The sequence below is a fragment of the Rutidosis leptorrhynchoides genome, chromosome 6 (assembly GCF_046630445.1).
Source record: "Rutidosis leptorrhynchoides isolate AG116_Rl617_1_P2 chromosome 6, CSIRO_AGI_Rlap_v1, whole genome shotgun sequence".
In the NCBI taxonomy this organism is placed as follows: domain Eukaryota; kingdom Viridiplantae; phylum Streptophyta; class Magnoliopsida; order Asterales; family Asteraceae; genus Rutidosis; species Rutidosis leptorrhynchoides.
Window position 1 is genome coordinate 332,335,716 of NC_092338.1, and position 19,034 is coordinate 332,354,749.

A 19,034-nucleotide genomic window follows, 5' to 3' on the forward strand; every position below is an offset into this window, starting at 1 on the left:
TTTGGTTGAAGGAAGTTCAATTTCTTTGTCATGTTGTAAGTGATCAAGGTATTAAGGTCGATCCATCAAAAATTGAAGCCATTAGTAAATGGGAGACTCCTACCACTCCTACTCACATTTGTCAATTCTTAGGTCTCACCGGGTACTATCGTAGATTCATCGAAAACTTCTCTTTGGTTGCACGTCCTTTAACCGCATTAACTTACAAGGGAAATAAATTCATGTGGGCAACCGAACAAGAATCCGCGTTTCAAATCTTGAAAGCAAAGCTAACCACCGCTCCTATCTTGTCACTTCCCGAAGGCAATGATGATTTTGTTGTATATTACGATGCCTCGAAACATGGTTTTGGGTGCGTATTGATGCAACAAAAGAAAGTCATTTCTTATGCCTCTCGACAACTCAAAATTCATGAACGAAACTACACGAGACATGATCTCGAACTCTGAGCCGTTGTCTTCGCACTTAAAATGTGGAGACACTATCTTTATGGAACCAAGAGTACTATCTTCACCGATCACAAAAGCCTTCAATACATCTTTGATCAAAAGCAACTAAACATGAGACAATGACGGTGGATTGAAACTTTGAACGATTACGATTGTGAGCTTCGTTACCATCCGGGAAAGGCAAATATAGTAGCCGATGCCTTAAGTTGAAAAGAAAGGGCGGTGCCTCTTCGTGTTCGAGCTTTAAACATCACCATTCACACCAACCTCAATAGTCAAATTCGTGTAGCCCAAGACGAGGCTCTTAAGGATGAGAACATCTCTCTCGAACACTTGAACGTCTTCACCTCTCGATTCGAAGTTAAGGAGACCGGACTCCGATATTTCGCCGGAAGGATTTGGGTGCCTAGTTATGGGAATTTACGAAACCTCATTCTAGATGAAGCCCACAAGTCACGATACTCGATTTACCCCGGCGCCAATAATATGTATCATGACCTCAAGGAATAATATTGGTGGCCGAACATTAAAAGGGACGTCGCTACTTATGGTGGAAAATGCCTAACTTGCTCCAAAGTCAAAGCCAAACATCAAAGACCATCCGGACTACTTCAACAACCCGAAATCCCGCAATGGAAGTGGGAAAGGATAACGATGGATTTTATCACCAAACTACCAAAGAAGGTTGGCGGTTATGGTACTATTTGGGTTAATGTTGACCGTCTCACCAAATCCGCGCACTTCCTAGCCATGAAGGAAACCGACAAAATAGAGAAACTTGCACAACTTTACATTAAAGAAATCGTAGCCCGACATGGTGTACCCTTATCGATTATCTCCGAACGAGATGGCCGTTTTATTTCTAGATTTTGGCGTACTTTACAATAAGCGTTGGGAACGCGTTTAGACATGAGCACCGCATACCATCTGCAAACCGACGGACAAAGTGAACGCACAATTCAAACCTTGGAAGACATGCTATGAGCTTGCGTTATCGACTTCGGAAAAGCTTGAGATAAGCACTTGCCTCTCGCCGAATTCTCCTACAACAATAGTTATCACGCGAGTATTAAAGCCGCACCCTTTGAAGCGTTGTATGGCTGAAAATGTCATTATCCTCTTTGTTGGGCCGAAGTAGGCGACACACAAATCACCGGACCCGAACTCATTCATGAAACAACTGAGAAGATCGTTCAAATCCGAGATAGGCTCTGGATGGCTCGTAGTCATCAAAAGAGCTATACCGACAAAAGACGCAACGACCTCGAATTCCAAGTCGGTGATCGAGTAATGTTAAAAGTCTCACCTTGGAAAGGTGTAATCCGTTTCGGGAAACGGGGGAAACTAAATCCGCGGTATATTGGTCCTTTCGAAATCTTGAAGCGTGTTGGAACCGTTGCTTATCGTTTAGATCTTCCGCCTCAACTGAGCTCCGTTCATCCTACTTTCCATGTATCGAACTTGAAGAAGTGTTTTGCCGAACCCGAACTCATCATCCCTCTTGAGGAACTTACTATTGATGACAAACTCCACTTTGTGGAAGAACCGGTTGAAATTGTGGACACCTCCGTCAAGACGCTAAAACAAAGTAGAATCCCGATCGTTAAGGTCCGTTGGAATGCCAAAATGGGACCCGAGTTTACTTGGGAAAGACAAGATCAAATGTAAAAGAAATACCCTCATTTATTCGCGGGTTCGGAAACGCAAGATCTCGAGGAAGAAACAACGACTACTCCGCCTACTTAAATTTCGGGACGAAATTTCTTTTAAGGAGTAGGTAATGTAACATCCCACCTTTTTCCGTTTAGTTTTCCGTTTACTTATTTAAAGTCCGTTATGTAATTATAACATCTTCCGTTAAAACGCGTTCTAAAAATAATTCATTTTAGTAATTCCTGCACCGCAACCGAACTCGAGGGACTAGTTTTGTCAATTGATCAAAGGTGTGACTAGATGGACTAGTCAACACCCACCTCCTCCATTCATTATCCTTTCCTTTTTTATTTTTCTTTAATACTTTCACATTTTCTCTCAAACTCAAATCCAAAGATTCATCATCCAAATTCGATTTAGCAAGTGTCTTACAAAACAAATTACATATTTGGAATCCTTGCAACTTCCTCTTCAATTCCATACCGATTTTACCAAGTTTGGGTAACTTTCTAAAAACACTAGATTTTGTGTTCTTGATGTTTTTAACTTATAAAAGTGTTAATTAGTGTCTATGGCTCAAGTCTAACATGAATATGTGATTTATATGCTCGATCTCGTTATTTTAAGTAATTAGCATGAACTTGAAAGTTTGGTGTGTTTGATCTTGAGATTTGGTTGCTTAAATGTTGTTAGATGTTATAAATGTATGTATTAATTGTGTTACTAGCATCACTAGCTTCAATTTGATGTGTAGGTTGACTTGGAAAGACTCCATAAACTTAATTGCAAAAATTGTGATTTTGGGTTAGGGTTTGATAGGAGTAAAATGGATTTTTGATGCACCAAATACTATGCAATGTTGTTTGTGAGTGTTTAGTTGTATTGTATACGTAATTACCTACGAAACGGCGTATTATATGTGTGCATTTAATTCCTGAATCATCAAAGTGCATTTATGAATTTGAAAGCATTTATGGTGAACATTTAATGAACTTTCAACTTGAAAATTCGATTTTTGCAAATGATGCTTTTGATTGATGAAATGTGTTTAGTTGTGTTCCTCATCAAATTACCTTTCCAATGATATAAGATACGTATTCTAAGTGTTTACGGTTTGTGAATTGTGCTAATTGAAGATTGGATTTAGACTTGAATAATTGAAACTGACCAGGCACCAAACCACGTTAAGTGTCGCGGCGCGGCCCTCCTTGGTCGCGGCGCGGCATTTGCCGTGTTTGGCTTCTGACCTACATTGTCAAATTTCGAAAAAATGTTTGCTATGCTACGCACCTCCGATTCACATGTAACTTGTTCTAACATGCTTATATATGAATAAAAACCTCAGAAAAATAGTTCGGGACCTGACCCGAACGTGTTGACTTTTTCGTTGACTTTGATTTGACCAAAGTTGACTTTTGTCCAAACTTAATCAAATACTTATGCAATCATTCTAACATGCTTTTATACTTGTACCTTGCATGAAACATGACAATTTGATTCACACGCTATTATAATCGAGTTGTAACAAGCCATAGGACTAATTGCACACTTTGACCAACCGTGTTTACTGTTATCGATACGACCTACTTGTTTAGGTCAAGACTAGCATTCGTCCTTGCACACGTTTACTTGTGAAGTATTTTTATACGCTTGCACTCAAGGTGAGATCATAGTCCCACTTTTACACTTTTGAACTTACATTTGGGATGAAAAAACATAAACGTTTCTTTTTACTAAGTGAACACAAGTACAGGAAAACAAACATTCTACATACGAGTTTGAACAAAAATCCTCAATTCGATTATCATTAGTTACACTTGCCGGGTGTAAGCGAGAACTTATGTTATATGGCCATATGGGTTTGACAAACCCTCATTCGGACGGTTCGCTACCGTTATTCGGATGAAATATATTTTTCGAGAAACAGTGTATGTTCTAACACTATTGTGATGGGGTTCTATGGATGGAAAGTTAAGCCTTGATAATTGGGTGCTCGTGGTAACAATTTTAGAATGGTTTACTATTATTTCAATGATATAAATCTTGTGGTTCATTTGTACTTACTTACTTAAACCTATGATTTCACCAACATTTTCGTTGACAGATTTCTATGTTTTTCTCAGGTCCTTGAACATTTTGTGATACATGCTTCTGCTCTTTACTTTTGATACTTGCTTGGATGTCGAGTATACATGCATACGTGGAGCGTCTTTTGACTTAACTTAATTTGTGTCGCATAGGTTTCAATTGTACTTATAACATTGTAACATGTTTGGTCGTCGAACCTACTTTGTAAACCTTAAAACATCTTTATAATTGAAATGAATGCGACATATTTTGGTCAAACGTTGTTTTAAAAACTTATGACCACGTGACGGGACCTAAATAGACGGCGCCGTCAATGATGATTTTTTCGGGTCGCTACATATACCCTCAAGCTTTCCATAATCTTTCACCACATAAACCTGCTGCATTATCGACTAAAATCTCCTGCTTTCCCTCTAAATTGTGTCGACTAAAACAGAAACCATCCAGTCCCATTCTGTCGACTAAAACCCTCACAAAACCCCACTTGCAATCGTAAATCATCATCACCTCCTGCAGCTCTCTGCAATCGTGAATCATCACCACCAGTACAGCCATATGTTCGTGATCAAATAGCCCAAAGGTTCCATTGTTGCTGCTTGAGTTTGCTGCTATTCTTGCTGTGATTGACGAGCCAAACAAGTCCAAGAATCACCCATTGTGCTGCAAAGTTTTTGCTGTATTGTTGCTGTTTTCTGTCGATCAAAGAGGACCCAAGAAGACCTTTTGTGGTTCGTTATTGCTGCTGCTCGGTTTCTGTTTTTGTTCTTCGCATTATCATCATCAATTCTTGGTCTCAATCTTAGTAAGGTAGCCTAATAACCCTAGTTGATCTTGATCTTGATCTTGATTGAATTACTTATAAGTATCTTATTAAGTATTATGAAGTATTATGATTAATAAGAAGGTTATGAATTTATGTGTTAAAATTGATAATGAATATGAATCATGAATGTGTATGAATAAAGATAATGATAATGATAAAAAGGGTATGAACTAGTATAATATTATGATTATGATTTTATGTAAGTGAATGTTAGGAGATAAATATGAGTTGTTTATGATTAAAAAAAGGTTAGGGTTAATGAATTAAGGATAAAAGATAATGGAGTTTATGATTTTGTGTGAAAAGTTAATAAGCTAGTTAATAATAATAGATGAAGATTTTGATCATGAGTTAGATTATGAATTATGATTATGTATTGAATAAGTAAAGAGTTAGAAGATTTGGTTAAAGTATAGTTAATAAAGATGAATATTGTATGATTAATTAAGTAATATTATGTTATTAGGTTTAGTAAAAGCTATGATTTTATGTGAGGTTGATTAATAATTAATGATATGCATGCATGCATGCATACGTATGTATGTACATATGTATAGGTAGGTATATGCTTGTGTATATATTTGGATATATACATACGTGTATATGTATGTGTATATATGTATGTATATATACGTGTGTATGTATGTATGAATGTGTATCATGTAAATATTATATAAGGTTAGTAGATAATAAGAAAAGTAATAAGTATATACATACGTATCATCTTACACTTATATATATGTAACACCTACACCTAATATATATATATATATATATATATATATATATATATATATATATATATATATATATATATATATATATCTAATAAGTATATATATATATATATCTAATAAGTATATATATATATATATATATATATATATATATATATCTAATAAGTATATATATATATATCTAATAAGTATATATATATATATATATATCTATATATATATATCCCATATAGTTATGAACACATACAAGTATAATAGTAATAAAGAATATATATATATGTATGTATCACATAGGTATAATTATATATATATATATATATATATATATATATATATATATATATATATATATATATATATATATATATATATATATATATATATATATATCTATATATATATATATCCCATATAGTTATGAACACATACAAGTATAATAGTAATAAAGAATATATATATATATGTATGTATCACATAGGTATAATTATATATGAAACATATAATGATAAGTATACATAATAGTTGATTATTTAAATAATAATACTATTATTAGTATAACATATACACCTATCTATATGGTAACACTTAATCACACTAAATATATTATCACTTATATATACATATAACTAATAAGTATATAAATAACTTGTTGTGTGTTTACACTTATAACGTGAAGGTTATAGTTAAATATAGCGTACAAAGACTACAAACATTGTAGCGACCCCGACAAATCGTCAAGTGACGGCGTCGACTACGTGGGTCCCATTACCTGGTCATAAGTCTTTATGACAATGTTTGACCAAAATATGTCACCCTCATTTCAAAATAAAGATTGTTTTCAAAGTTTACAAGAATTGTTCAACCAAAAGTTAAGTTACAAGGTTATAAGTACATTTGAAATCTAGGCGACACGGTTTAAAGTAAAGTCAAAAGACGCTCCAAGTAATGCATGTATACTCGACATCCAATGCAAGTATCAAATAGTGAGCGGAAGCATGTATCACATATCGTGCAAGACCTGAGAAAAACATAGAAGAATCTGTCAACGAAAACGTTGGTGAAATCATAGGTTTAGTAAGTATTAAACGTTGTTTTTGAACCACAAGATTTTGTATTTCCATAACGTAGATTATCCAAATCATTTGCATTCCAAAAGTGTTGTTATACGCGAGCACTCAATTATCAAAACTTAACCAACGTTACCCCATCACACAGTGCTAGAACCCGCACTAAAACACAAAAATATATTTCATCCGCATAACTGTAGCGAACCGTCCGAATGAGGGTTTGTTAAACCCGTATGGCCACACAATATAAGTTCTCGCTTACACCCTGCAAGTGTAATTAATGATAATCGAATTGAGGCATTTTTGTTCTAACTCGCACGTGGAATGTTTGTTTTCACACTTGTGTTCAAAACATAAAAGTAAGTAGTACAAGATGTAACAAAGTATATGTTTTCTCAGCCCACGATTTAAAAGTATAAAAGTTGTTGAAAAGGTGGGACTATGATCTCACCTTGAGCGCGAGAGTTAATAAAGTACTTCAACAAGTAGACGAGTGCAAAGACAAAGCTAGTCTTGACCTAAACATATAGGTTGTATCAATAACGGTAAACACAAACGGTCAAAGATGTTCAATTAGTCCTATGGCTCGTTACGACTCGATTATGTAGCATGTGAATCAATTAGTCAAGTTTCATGCACGATACAAGTAACTAAGCATGTTAGAACGATCGTATAATTGTTTGGTTAAGTTTGACTAAAAGTCAAACTTGGTCAAAGTCAAGGTCAACGGGGTCGGGTCGGGTATCCGACAATTTTCCCATGATGAGAAATCATTTATGAGCAGAATGGCCAAGTTTCATGTTAATCGGAGTTACGGTTAAGCGGGAAACATTTTGTGAAAGGAAAAATAAAAACAAAAATGAGCTGGGCATATGCGCGGCGCGCAATGGGTTGCGCGGCGCGCACCCAAGTGTAAATCCTGGTCAGAACTTAACCACGAAGGCAAACATCTGGGATTTCTAATTCTGCACGGCGCGCGGGTAAATGCGCGGCGCGCAATACCTGGGAATCATGCAGTTTGCAGAAAAATGGTCCAAGTCACGAACCAAAACATTTTCCAACCCAACTCTTGACCCGCAAACACTTATAATGCCTATCATATATCGTCGAAAAGGTATTTTGACGAGGAATACAACTAACTACCTTTAACAAGCAAAAACATCAATTACAATAACCGAAAACTCGTCAATTGATCAAGAAAGGTTTATTTTCAAAGTTTCAAGTTCGTAAAACGTATTTTATGATTCAGGAATCCAATTTACACATACGATATGCCGTTTCGAAGGTAATTAAGCATACATTGCATCTAAACACTTACTAACAACATTAACAAGCATTCAACGCATCAAAAGTTCATTTCAAAGTCTAACAAACCCTAACCAAAATTCACAAAAATCAATAATCGGGTTTTTGAAGTTTTCTTAATCAACCTACGCATCAAAACGAAGCTAGTGATACTAGTAACACAATTAAAACATGAACTTTAACAATCAAACAACATTTAATCTTCCAAAATGCAAGATTAAGCAAACCCATTTCAAATGTTCAAACTAGTTACTCAAAACAACAAATCGAGCAAGTAAATCATATATTCATGCTAGACACGAGCCATAGACACTAACTAACACCATTTCAAATCAAAAACACGAATTTAGAGAAATCTAGAGTTTTAGAAATGTTACCCAATCGAGATGAAGTTGGTATCAAATTGTAGAGGATGAAGAGAGGATTCCAAATATGTAATTTGTTTTGTTGTAAGCCTCCTAGATCGAATTTAGATGATGAATGATTGAATTGGGTGTTTGTGTGTGTGTTCTTGCTAGAGAGAAAGAGAGAGAGATGGAGGTGATTGAATGGTGGTGATTGGGGTGGACTAGTTGACCTAGTCAACTAGTTTGCCCCGTGTCAATTTTAGTCCCTCGAGTTTAGAAGCGGGTGCGGGATTTAACCGATCGAATATTTTTAAAACGCAAGTTAACGAGAGGTGTTATAATTAAATGACGGAATTATTATGAACGTTAGTCAACGGAAACTACGAATTTAAATAACGAAAGGTATTATTTTAAAAAAAAAGACGGGCGTTAAAATAATTTAACGGAAAAATGCGGGATGTTACATTATCCACACCTCAAAAGAAATTTCGTCCCGAAATTTAGTTGGAAATAATAATCGATACCTCTCACTCGAGACCGGAGATGTTGATAATGCTAAAAACGAACATATATTTCATAGCATTATTCCTCAAGAAAGACAAGCTTTTAGTTGCAATTGTTCTATTTACAAGTGATATTCGTTTAAATAATAAAAGGTGAAGACAAAAGACAGATTCGACGAATTGAAGACGCAAACGACCAAAAAGCTCAAAAGTACAAAAGACAATCAAAAAGGTTCCAATTATTGATAAGAAACGTCTCGAAATCACAAGAGTACAAGATTCAAAACGCAAAGTACAAGATATTAAATTGTACGCAAGGACGTTCGAAAATCCGGAACCGGGACCAGAGTCAACTCTTAACGCTCGACGCAACGGACTAAAAATTACAAGTTAACTATGTATATAAATATAATATAATATATAATTAATTATATTAATTATATATATATTATATATATATATTAAAAACCGTCGGCAGAGAAAACTCCAAGGACTGAGCTGTAATTTCTATCTCCGCGACTCGCGGAGTTTGAAGGGGTTTTTGCCGCGAGTCGCGGAGCCCCAATTTTCAAGTCTGGCTATAAAGCAAACCGAATTCTGATCAAATTATATATCTTATTTCTCTCATCTCTCAATATATACGATATATATATATATATAATTTATATTTTAATTTTAATTATAATTCTAATAATAAGGGTATGTTAGCGAATGTTGTAAGGGTGTAAGTCGAAATTCTGTCCGTGTAACGCTACGCTATTTTTAATCATTGTAAGTTATGTTCAACCTTTTTATATTAATGTCTCGTAGCTAAGTTATTATTATGCTTATTTAAAACGAAGTAATCATGATGTTGGGCTAATTACTAAAATTGGGTAATTGGGCTTTGTACCATAATTGGGGTTTGGACAAAAGAACGACACTTGTGGAAATTAGACTATGGGCTATTAATGGGCTTTATATTTGTTTAACTAAATGAAAGTTTGTTAATGTTAATATAAAGATTTACAATTGGGCGTCCCTATAAATTACCATATACACTCGATCGGACACGATGGGCGGGGTATTTATATGTACGAATAATCGTTCATTTAACCGGACACGGGAATGGATTAATAGCCACTAGAATAATTAAAACAGGGGTGAAATTACATTCAAGGGTAATTGGTGTAATTGTTAACAAAGTAGTAAAACCTTGGTTTACACGCAGTCGATAACCTGGTGTATTCATTAAACAAAGTATTAAAACCTTGTTACAATTCGAATCCCCAATTAGTTGGAATATTTAACTTCGGGTATAATAATAATTTGACAAGGACACTTGCACTTTATATTTATGACTGATGGACTGTTATGGACAAAAACCAGATGGACATATTAAATAATCCAGGACAAAGGACAATTAACCCATGGGCATAAAACTAAAATCAACACGTCAAACATCATGATTACGGAAGTTTAAATAAGCATAATTCTTTTATTTCATATTTAATTTCCTTTACTTTATATTTAATTGCACTTTTAATTATCGTACTTTTTAATTATCGCAATTTTATTTTATCGCATTTTTATTATTCGCAATTTCATTATCGTTATTTACTTTACGCTTTAATTTAAGTTTTGTATTTATTTTATATTTTACATTAGGTTTTAACTGCGACTAAAATCTTAAAATCGACAAACCGGTCATTAAACGGTAAAAACCCCCCTTTATAATAATATTACTTATATATATTTGTATTTTTATAAAAGTAAACTAATATAGCGTTGAGCTTTGTTTAAAGATTTTCCCTGTGGAACGAACCGGACTTACTAAAAACTACACTACTGTACGATTAGGTACACTGCCTATAAGTGTTGTAGCAAGGTTTAAGTATATCCATTCTATAAATAAATAAATATCTTGTGTAAAATTGTATCGTATTTAATAGTATTTTCTGCTAAAATTTAATAGTATTTTATACCCCTTAGCTTTGACATCAAGTATTTTTGGCGCCGCTGCCGGGGAAAACTCTTAAACGCCGGAAGCGCAACGCTAATATAAAAAAAAAAAAAAGATTTTTTGTTTACTTTTATTAAAATTCGTTTTTGTAAAAATACGTTTTAAAAATATAAAAAGAAAAACAAAAATATAAGTATTTTTAAGATTTTGTTAAATATTTAAGTTTTATAAGTTTCTTTATTTCTATTTTAGTTTATAAAAATATAAGTTTTATTTTAAAATCTTTTATTTATTTAAAAAACAGAAAACATAAAAAAAAAAAAATAAAGAAAACGCGTAAAAACTCAACCCTGTCAGCTGAATTTCTGATCCCCGCGACTCGCGGGGTTTTCCTCATTAATCACCGCAACTCGCGGAGACCATCTGACACGCGCACAGGAAGCCCTAAAACTGCATTAATTACGGATTATTATTAATATTAATTATTAAACCTAATTATTATTATTATTATTATTAGTTTTAGTTTTATTTTTACTTTTTAATTAATTTATGTATTTAGTTTTAATTAGTTTTATTAAATTGTAAAATTAGTAGTTTTATTAAATAAATAATATAAAAATAATATTTTTATAAAAATTGTACTTTTTACAACTTTTTGTATATTTTTATATTTTGTACCTTTTTAATCGTTGTAGCGTAATATTTGTATTTTTAGCTCATATTTAATTTTAAACTTAGTTTTTGCTATAGTTATTTTTACTCCTAGATTTTTAGGCTTTGCCGTAGAATTCCTTAAGTGCTTTTTCTTTAGACTAAGATTTAGGTGCTTTAGAATTTTGCGACGCCTTTTTAAGTTTTAGTTTTTTTTTAAGTTATTTCCATTTGGGATTTAGTTTTTCCTGTAAGCTTTAATATTTTTAGACCTTTTACTATGTACCAATTATCATTCCAATTAGTAATTTCAATTTGCGATTATAATTTTAAGTTAGTTGTAGTAATAAGGTTAGGTTAGTCAAATATTTTTAAGTTTTTATAAGTTTCTTTTATTTTTCCGTCACCTTTTATTTTTCAACCATTTTTTTTTTCTTTTTCGACCTTTTTCGACGAACTCTTTGTCTTTCTTATTTCTCGCTATTCTAGTTTTTAGGACTTAGAATTTTTTCTACTTCTTATCTAAATTTCTTAAAATTACGAAAATTTATTTTAAGTGGTTAAATTGATAGACATCAAAATTTTCTGGTTCGTAGTAATAGTTGGATTTGTACGTGGACCGGGTTATTGGAGCCAAACAGTCCTCAATTATATTGAGACCAAACGAATCCTGCCCCTCTGCTGCATCTTTTGGCTATTCGAAACGTGGGCAAAATCAGAAAAGTCTATTGATTGGATAACTTATTATAATTTTTCTTTCCTTTTAAAAACTAATAGGATATTCAGTGAATGCACCGAGCAAGACGTTCATCACCTTTTGTACGTTCACCACCTGTAACTCGATCAAGACATCGTTTAACAAATATAACCGCCGTTGAATTTTCTTTAGAATCGTCATCCAGTCGACCAAGTACTTCAGTTCAAATTTCCGATAATCCATTTTTTGAACCCAACCTCACAATTGAGAATCCGGAAAATATTCAGGAACGGTTCATAGATCCTGAACCACTAAACTTTTCTCCGGAACCACCAATCATTCAAACAGAGATTGTTGAGGAACGAACCATTAAATCAGAATCATCTAGTGATTCCGATTCAACAAATTCAATTATGGAGAATCTGGAACCTTTAAGTATGGAAGACCGAATGAGAGCTAAACGCACTGGCCAAGGTCACGCAATTACTCATCCAGACATTAATGCGCCAGATTATGAAATCAAAGGACAAATTCTACACATGGTGACTAATCAATGCCAATTTAGTGGTGCGCCGAAGGAAGATCCAAATGAACATCTACGTACCTTTAATAGGATCTGCACACTATTTAAAATACGAGAAGTGGAGGATGAACAGATATATCTCATGTTATTTCCCTGGACTTTAAAGGGAGAAGCCAAAGATTGGTTGGAATCGTTACCTGAAGGAGCGATCGATACATGGGACGTTTTAGTTGACAAATTTCTTAAACAATTCTTTCCTGCATCTAAAGCCGTAAGACTTCAAGCAGAAATTGTTACGTTCACATAGAAACCAAATGAAACTCTATATGAGGCGTGGACAAGATATAGAAAGTTATTAAGAGGATGTCCGCAACATGGTTTAGACACCTGTCAAATAGTACAAATATTCTACCGAGGATGCGACATCACTACAAGAAAAGACATAGATATAGCAGCTGGTGGTTCTATTATGAAGAAAACCGAAACTGATGCTTACAAAATTATTGATAACACTGCTTCCCACTCACATGAGTGGCACCAAGAAAAAGATATCATTAGATCATCTAAAGCAGCTAGAGCCGATTCTAGCCATGACTTAGATTTCATTTCCGCAAAGATAGATGCTTTCGAGAGACGAATGGAAAAGATGACTAAAGATATTCATGCTATACGAATTAGTTGTGAGCAGTGTGGAGGACCACATTTGACAAAAGATTGTCTCAGTATTGAATTAACAATGGAACAAAGAGAGAATATTTCATACATAAACCAAAGGCCTGGAAATAATTATCAGAATAATTATCAACCGCCAAGACCGATTTACAATCAAAACCAGAATTATAACCGAAATATTCCATACAACAACCAACAAGGTCCTAGCAATCAACAAGTATCCAATAATACTTACAATCAGCAAAGACCTAATTTTCAAAACAAACCACCACAACAAACCGATGATAAAAAGCCGAATTTAGAAGATATGATGACGAAGCTAGTTGAAACTCAAACGCAGTTTTTCACATCTCAAAAACAAACTAATGAACAAAATGCTCAAGCATTTAGAAATCAACAAGCTTCTATTCAAAATCTGGAACAAGAAGTAAGTAACCTAGCAAGGTTAATAGGTGAAAGAAAACCGGGAAGTCTACCTAGTGATACAAATGCTAACCCCCGGAATGAAACAGCTAAAGCTATTACCACAAGAAGTGGTACAACACTTAAATCACCTGAAATACCTGTAACTTCTGATGAAACTATTCCTACTCCACAAGAACCACAACCTGATCAAGATAAGGAAAAAGAACCGGTAGTTGAAAAGGTTAATGAAGATAACACAGTTAAGGATAAACCTTATGTTAAACCATACCAACCACCACTTCCTTACCCGAGTAAAATGAAGAAAGAGAAACTTGAAGCCGAGCAATCCAAATTCTTGGATATGTTTAAACAGATAAATGTAAATCTTCCTTTCATTGATGTGATTTCAGGAATGCCAAGATATGCTAAATTCTTGAAAGATCTAATCTCAAATAGAAAGAAAATGGAAGAACTCTCGGCTGTTACTATGAATGCTAATTGTTCAGCAGTGCTGTTGAATAAGATACCAGAAAAACTATCTGATCCAGGAAGTTTCACAATTCCATGTTTTCTGGGTAGTCTTAGTTCAATAGAAGCATTGGCAGACTTAGGTGCTAGTATAAATCTAATGCCGTATTCACTATACGCTAAACTAGACCTTGGAGAATTGAAACCAACCAGAATAAGCATACAACTAGCCGATAGATCAATAAAATATCCTAGAGGGATAATGGAGAACATGCTAGTTAAAGTTGGTACTTTAGTATTTCCAGTAGATTTTGTTGTTTTGGACATGGAAGAAGATTCTCAAGTTCCTCTTATATTAGGAAGACCATTCTTAAACACGGCTAAAGCAATGATAGACGTGTTCGGTAAGAAACTGACCCTAAGTATAGAGGATAAGAGTGTTACCTTTTCAGTTGATAGAGCAATGCAACAACCACAATCTGCAGATGATACATGTTATTATATTCAAACTATAGATACACATGCAGAATTATTAGAAGAATTTCCAGAATTACAAGGAACAGGAGAATGTTCTTTAGGAGAAGGTAATGAACCAATTGATGAAGCTGAAATGTTAGCTACACTTATAGCTAATGGATATGAACCAACAACAGAAGAAATTCAAATGCTAAAAGAAGAAGACAGATATCGATATAAATCATCGATAGAAGAACCTCCGAAATTAGAGTTAAAGCCACTTCCAAACCATTTGGAATACGCTTATTTACATGGTGAATCTGAATTACCTGTAATAATATCGTCTTCTCTTACTGAAAATGAGAAATCACAACTCATTTCTATGTTGAAAGCTCATAAACCAGCCATTGCATGGAAGATTCATGATATTAAAGGAATAAGTCCTTCGTATTGCACACATAAAATCCTTATGGAAGAAGGTCATAAAACGTATGTGCAACGCCAACGAAGACTAAATCCTAATATGCAAGATGTAGTTAAGAAAGAGATTATTAAACTGCTAGATGCAGGTTTGATATATCCAATTTCTGATAGTCCATGGGTAAGCCCAGTTCAATGCGTGCCTAAGAAGGGTGGCATGACTGTCATTACAAATGAGAAAAATGAGCTTATTCCTACTAGGACTGTAACAGGATGGCGTGTATGTATTGATTATAGAAAATTAAATGACGCCACCAGAAAAGATCACTTTCCCTTACCTTTCATTGATCAAATGTTGGAAAGATTAGCCGGAAATAGTTACTATTGTTTTCTAGATGGATTTTCCGGATATTTTCAAATTCCAATAGCACCCGAAGATCAAGAGAAAACCACATTCACGTGCCCTTATGGTACTTTTGCTTACAAACGCATGCCATTTGGACTTTGCAACGCCCCTGCAACCTTTCAAAGGTGCATGATGGCGATTTTTCACGACATGATAGAAGAATGCATGGAAGTATTCATGGATGACTTTTCAGTCTTCGGTGATACATTTAAATCATGTCTAGTTAATCTGGAACGAATGCTAATTAGATGCGAAAAATCAAATCTAGTACTTAATTGGGAGAAATGCCATTTCATGGTTAAAGAAGGCATCGTTCTTGGACATAAAATTTCAAAAGAAGGAATTGAAGTGGATAGAGCTAAAGTAGATGTAATTGCTAAACTTCCACATCCCACCAATGTTAGAGGAGTTAGGAGTTTTCTAGGGCATGCCGGTTTTTACCGACGTTTCATAAAAGATTTTTCTAAAATTGCCACTCCTATGAATAAACTCCTAGAAAAGGATGCGCCATTCATCTTTTCAGATGAATGTATCAAATCTTTTAATATTCTTAAAGAAAAACTCACTGATGCGCCGATCATGATAACACCAAATTGGAATCTACCATTTGAACTAATGTGAGATGCAAGTGATTTTGCAATGGGAGCCGTTTTAGGACAAAGGATTGAAAAACGATTTCAACCTATATATTATGCTAGTAAGAGGTTACAAGGAGCACAAACAAACTATACAACTACTGAAAAAGAACTCCTTGCTATTGTCTTTGCTTTTGACAAATTTCGATCATATCTCGTTCTAGCAAAAACGGTGGTCTATACCGACCATTCTGCTCTTAGATACCTATTTTCAAAACAAGATGCTAAACCAAGATTAATCCGTTGGATCTTACTCTTACAAGAGTTTGATATTGAAATCCGAGATAAAAAAGGAGCAGAAAATCTCGCCGCTGATCATCTTTCTCGTCTTGAAAATCCCGAATTAGAAGTTCTGAATGAATCGGCCATACAAGACAACTTTCCTGATGAATATATATTGAAGATAGATTATAAAGAAATCCCATGGTTTGCAGACTATGCAAACTACTTAGTTTGTGGATTCCTTGAAAAAGGATTATCGTACCAAAGACGAAAGAAATTCTTCAGTGATATAAAACACTATTTCTGGGAAGATCCACATCTGTTTAAAAGTTGTCCCGATGGAATAATACGCCGATGTGTATTCGGAAATGAAGCTAGTAAAATTTTAAACCATTGTCACACAGGACCAACAGGAGGGCATTATGGGCCTCAACTAACAGCAAGAAAAGTTTATGAAGCTGGATTCTATTGGCCTACAATTTACAAAGACGCACACCTTCTTTGCAAATCCTGTGATGCATGTCAAAGGGCCGGAAAAATAAGTCAACGTGATGAAATGCCACAAAATGTCATCCAAGTATGTGAAGTATTTGACATTTGGGGTATTGACTTTATGGGTCCATTTCCAAAATCTCATAATAATCTATATATACTCGTAGCCATTGATTATGTATCTAAATGGGCGGAAGCACAAGCTCTCCCAACTAACGATGCACGAGTTGTAGTAAACTTTTTAAAACGTCTTTTTGCAAGGTTTGGAACACCGAAAGCTTTAATAAGTGATCGGGGTACTCATTTCTGTAATAATCAACTTGAGAAAGTTCTTAAAAGATATGGAGTAACTCATAAAATCTCCACCGTATATCATCCACAAACAAGTGGACAAGTTGAAAATACCAACCGAGCTTTAAAACGTATTCTAGAAAAAACCATAGGATCAAATCCGAAGGAATGGTCCATTAAATTGGAGGATGCACTCTGGGCTTTTAGAACAGCCTACAAAACTTCGATTGGAACCACACCTTTTAGACTTGTTTATGGAAAAGCATGTCATCTTCCAGTAGAAATTGAACACAAAGCATTTTGGGCTTTGAAGACATGTAATCTTGATTTACATGAAGCCGGACGTCTACGATTAAGTCAACTAAACGAATTAGAAGAATTAAGACATGAAGCATACGAAAATTCGTTAATCTATAAGGAAAGAACGAAGAAATGGCATGATAAAAGAATCAGAAGTTCAAAAGAATTTAAAGAAGGAGACAGAGTTCTTCTTTTCAATTCACGATTCAAGCTATTTCCTGGAAAATTGAAATCAAGATGGTCTGGGCCATTCATAGTCAAAAGAGTTTTCCCATACGGAACGATAGAATTGATAAATTCAAATGGGATTGAATTTAAAGTTAATGGTCACAGAGTTAAACATTACATACATGGTCCGATGGAAGTCGACAACGAAGTTAATCACAATTTCGACACCACAGCTAACTAAGTGTGGGGAGAATCAAGTCTTTAAAGGATAATATGTATTTCTGTTAGAGTTAGATTGTCTGTTTTCGTGTAGTTCTCGAAAATGGAACCCGTATGGTCTTTCCCTAGCAGACCCTAAAGAACTAGTCTTCTCCCCCCATTCTGAATTTTTATTTTTTTTAGGTTTTTACAAAATGAAGACTGCCTGTGAACTAAACCATGGTCTAATGCTACACGCTTTGATCACTAAACGTAATAATGACATACTACCGAGCGAATTAGTATCAGTAATCAGAGAAAGAATGGACGGAGTTAGAAAAGGATCCAGATGCGAAGATAATAAGTTACAATTTGGTAAAGGAAAATCAAAATCCGCAGCGAAAAGAAGAGCACGACACCTAGAACGATGTCACAAATGCGGAAAATGGTCACATGGAGGTAAATGTTCAAATAATCAAACCTATTCAAATACCGAATTTGTTACTTTATGCAGAGACGGACCGTTCATATGTTTAGAAGAAAAGACAATGAATGCTCGAGGTTACGCCTATGCAGCCATGGAAAACCAATTAAACCGACTATCTTATGAATATAATAGATCATATAACTAAGAAATCTATTTCACAGGTATGTCTGTACAGTTTTTATTTTTATTTTTAACCTTTTGATAATAAACGCTAATTTGTTCGCTAAAAAGTATTAAATTGGTATTGAATAAAATTAGGTTTGGCGACCGAAATTATTGATATCATTCAAAAATTTATTACATCACTGCGAAATTTAACGTTTATTCTTAAGGTATAAATATCTTTAATCAATCAACCCAAAATATTTCAAAAATTCGTCATGAGTTAAATTAGGTCTTGGAACCGAAATTACTTTACCGAAAAGAGGGGCGCATATTTTTGATAATATTTGATTGATTAAAGTGGGATAAAAAGAAAAAAAAAAGATTTTTAATTTTATTATGTTTTTAAAATTAATATTTAAATCTTAAATTAATATTGTAAATTTTGTAAAAACAATATATTTAAAATTGTAAATATTTGAAAAATTAATATAAGTTTGGTATGAATTTATAATATGAATTTTTAA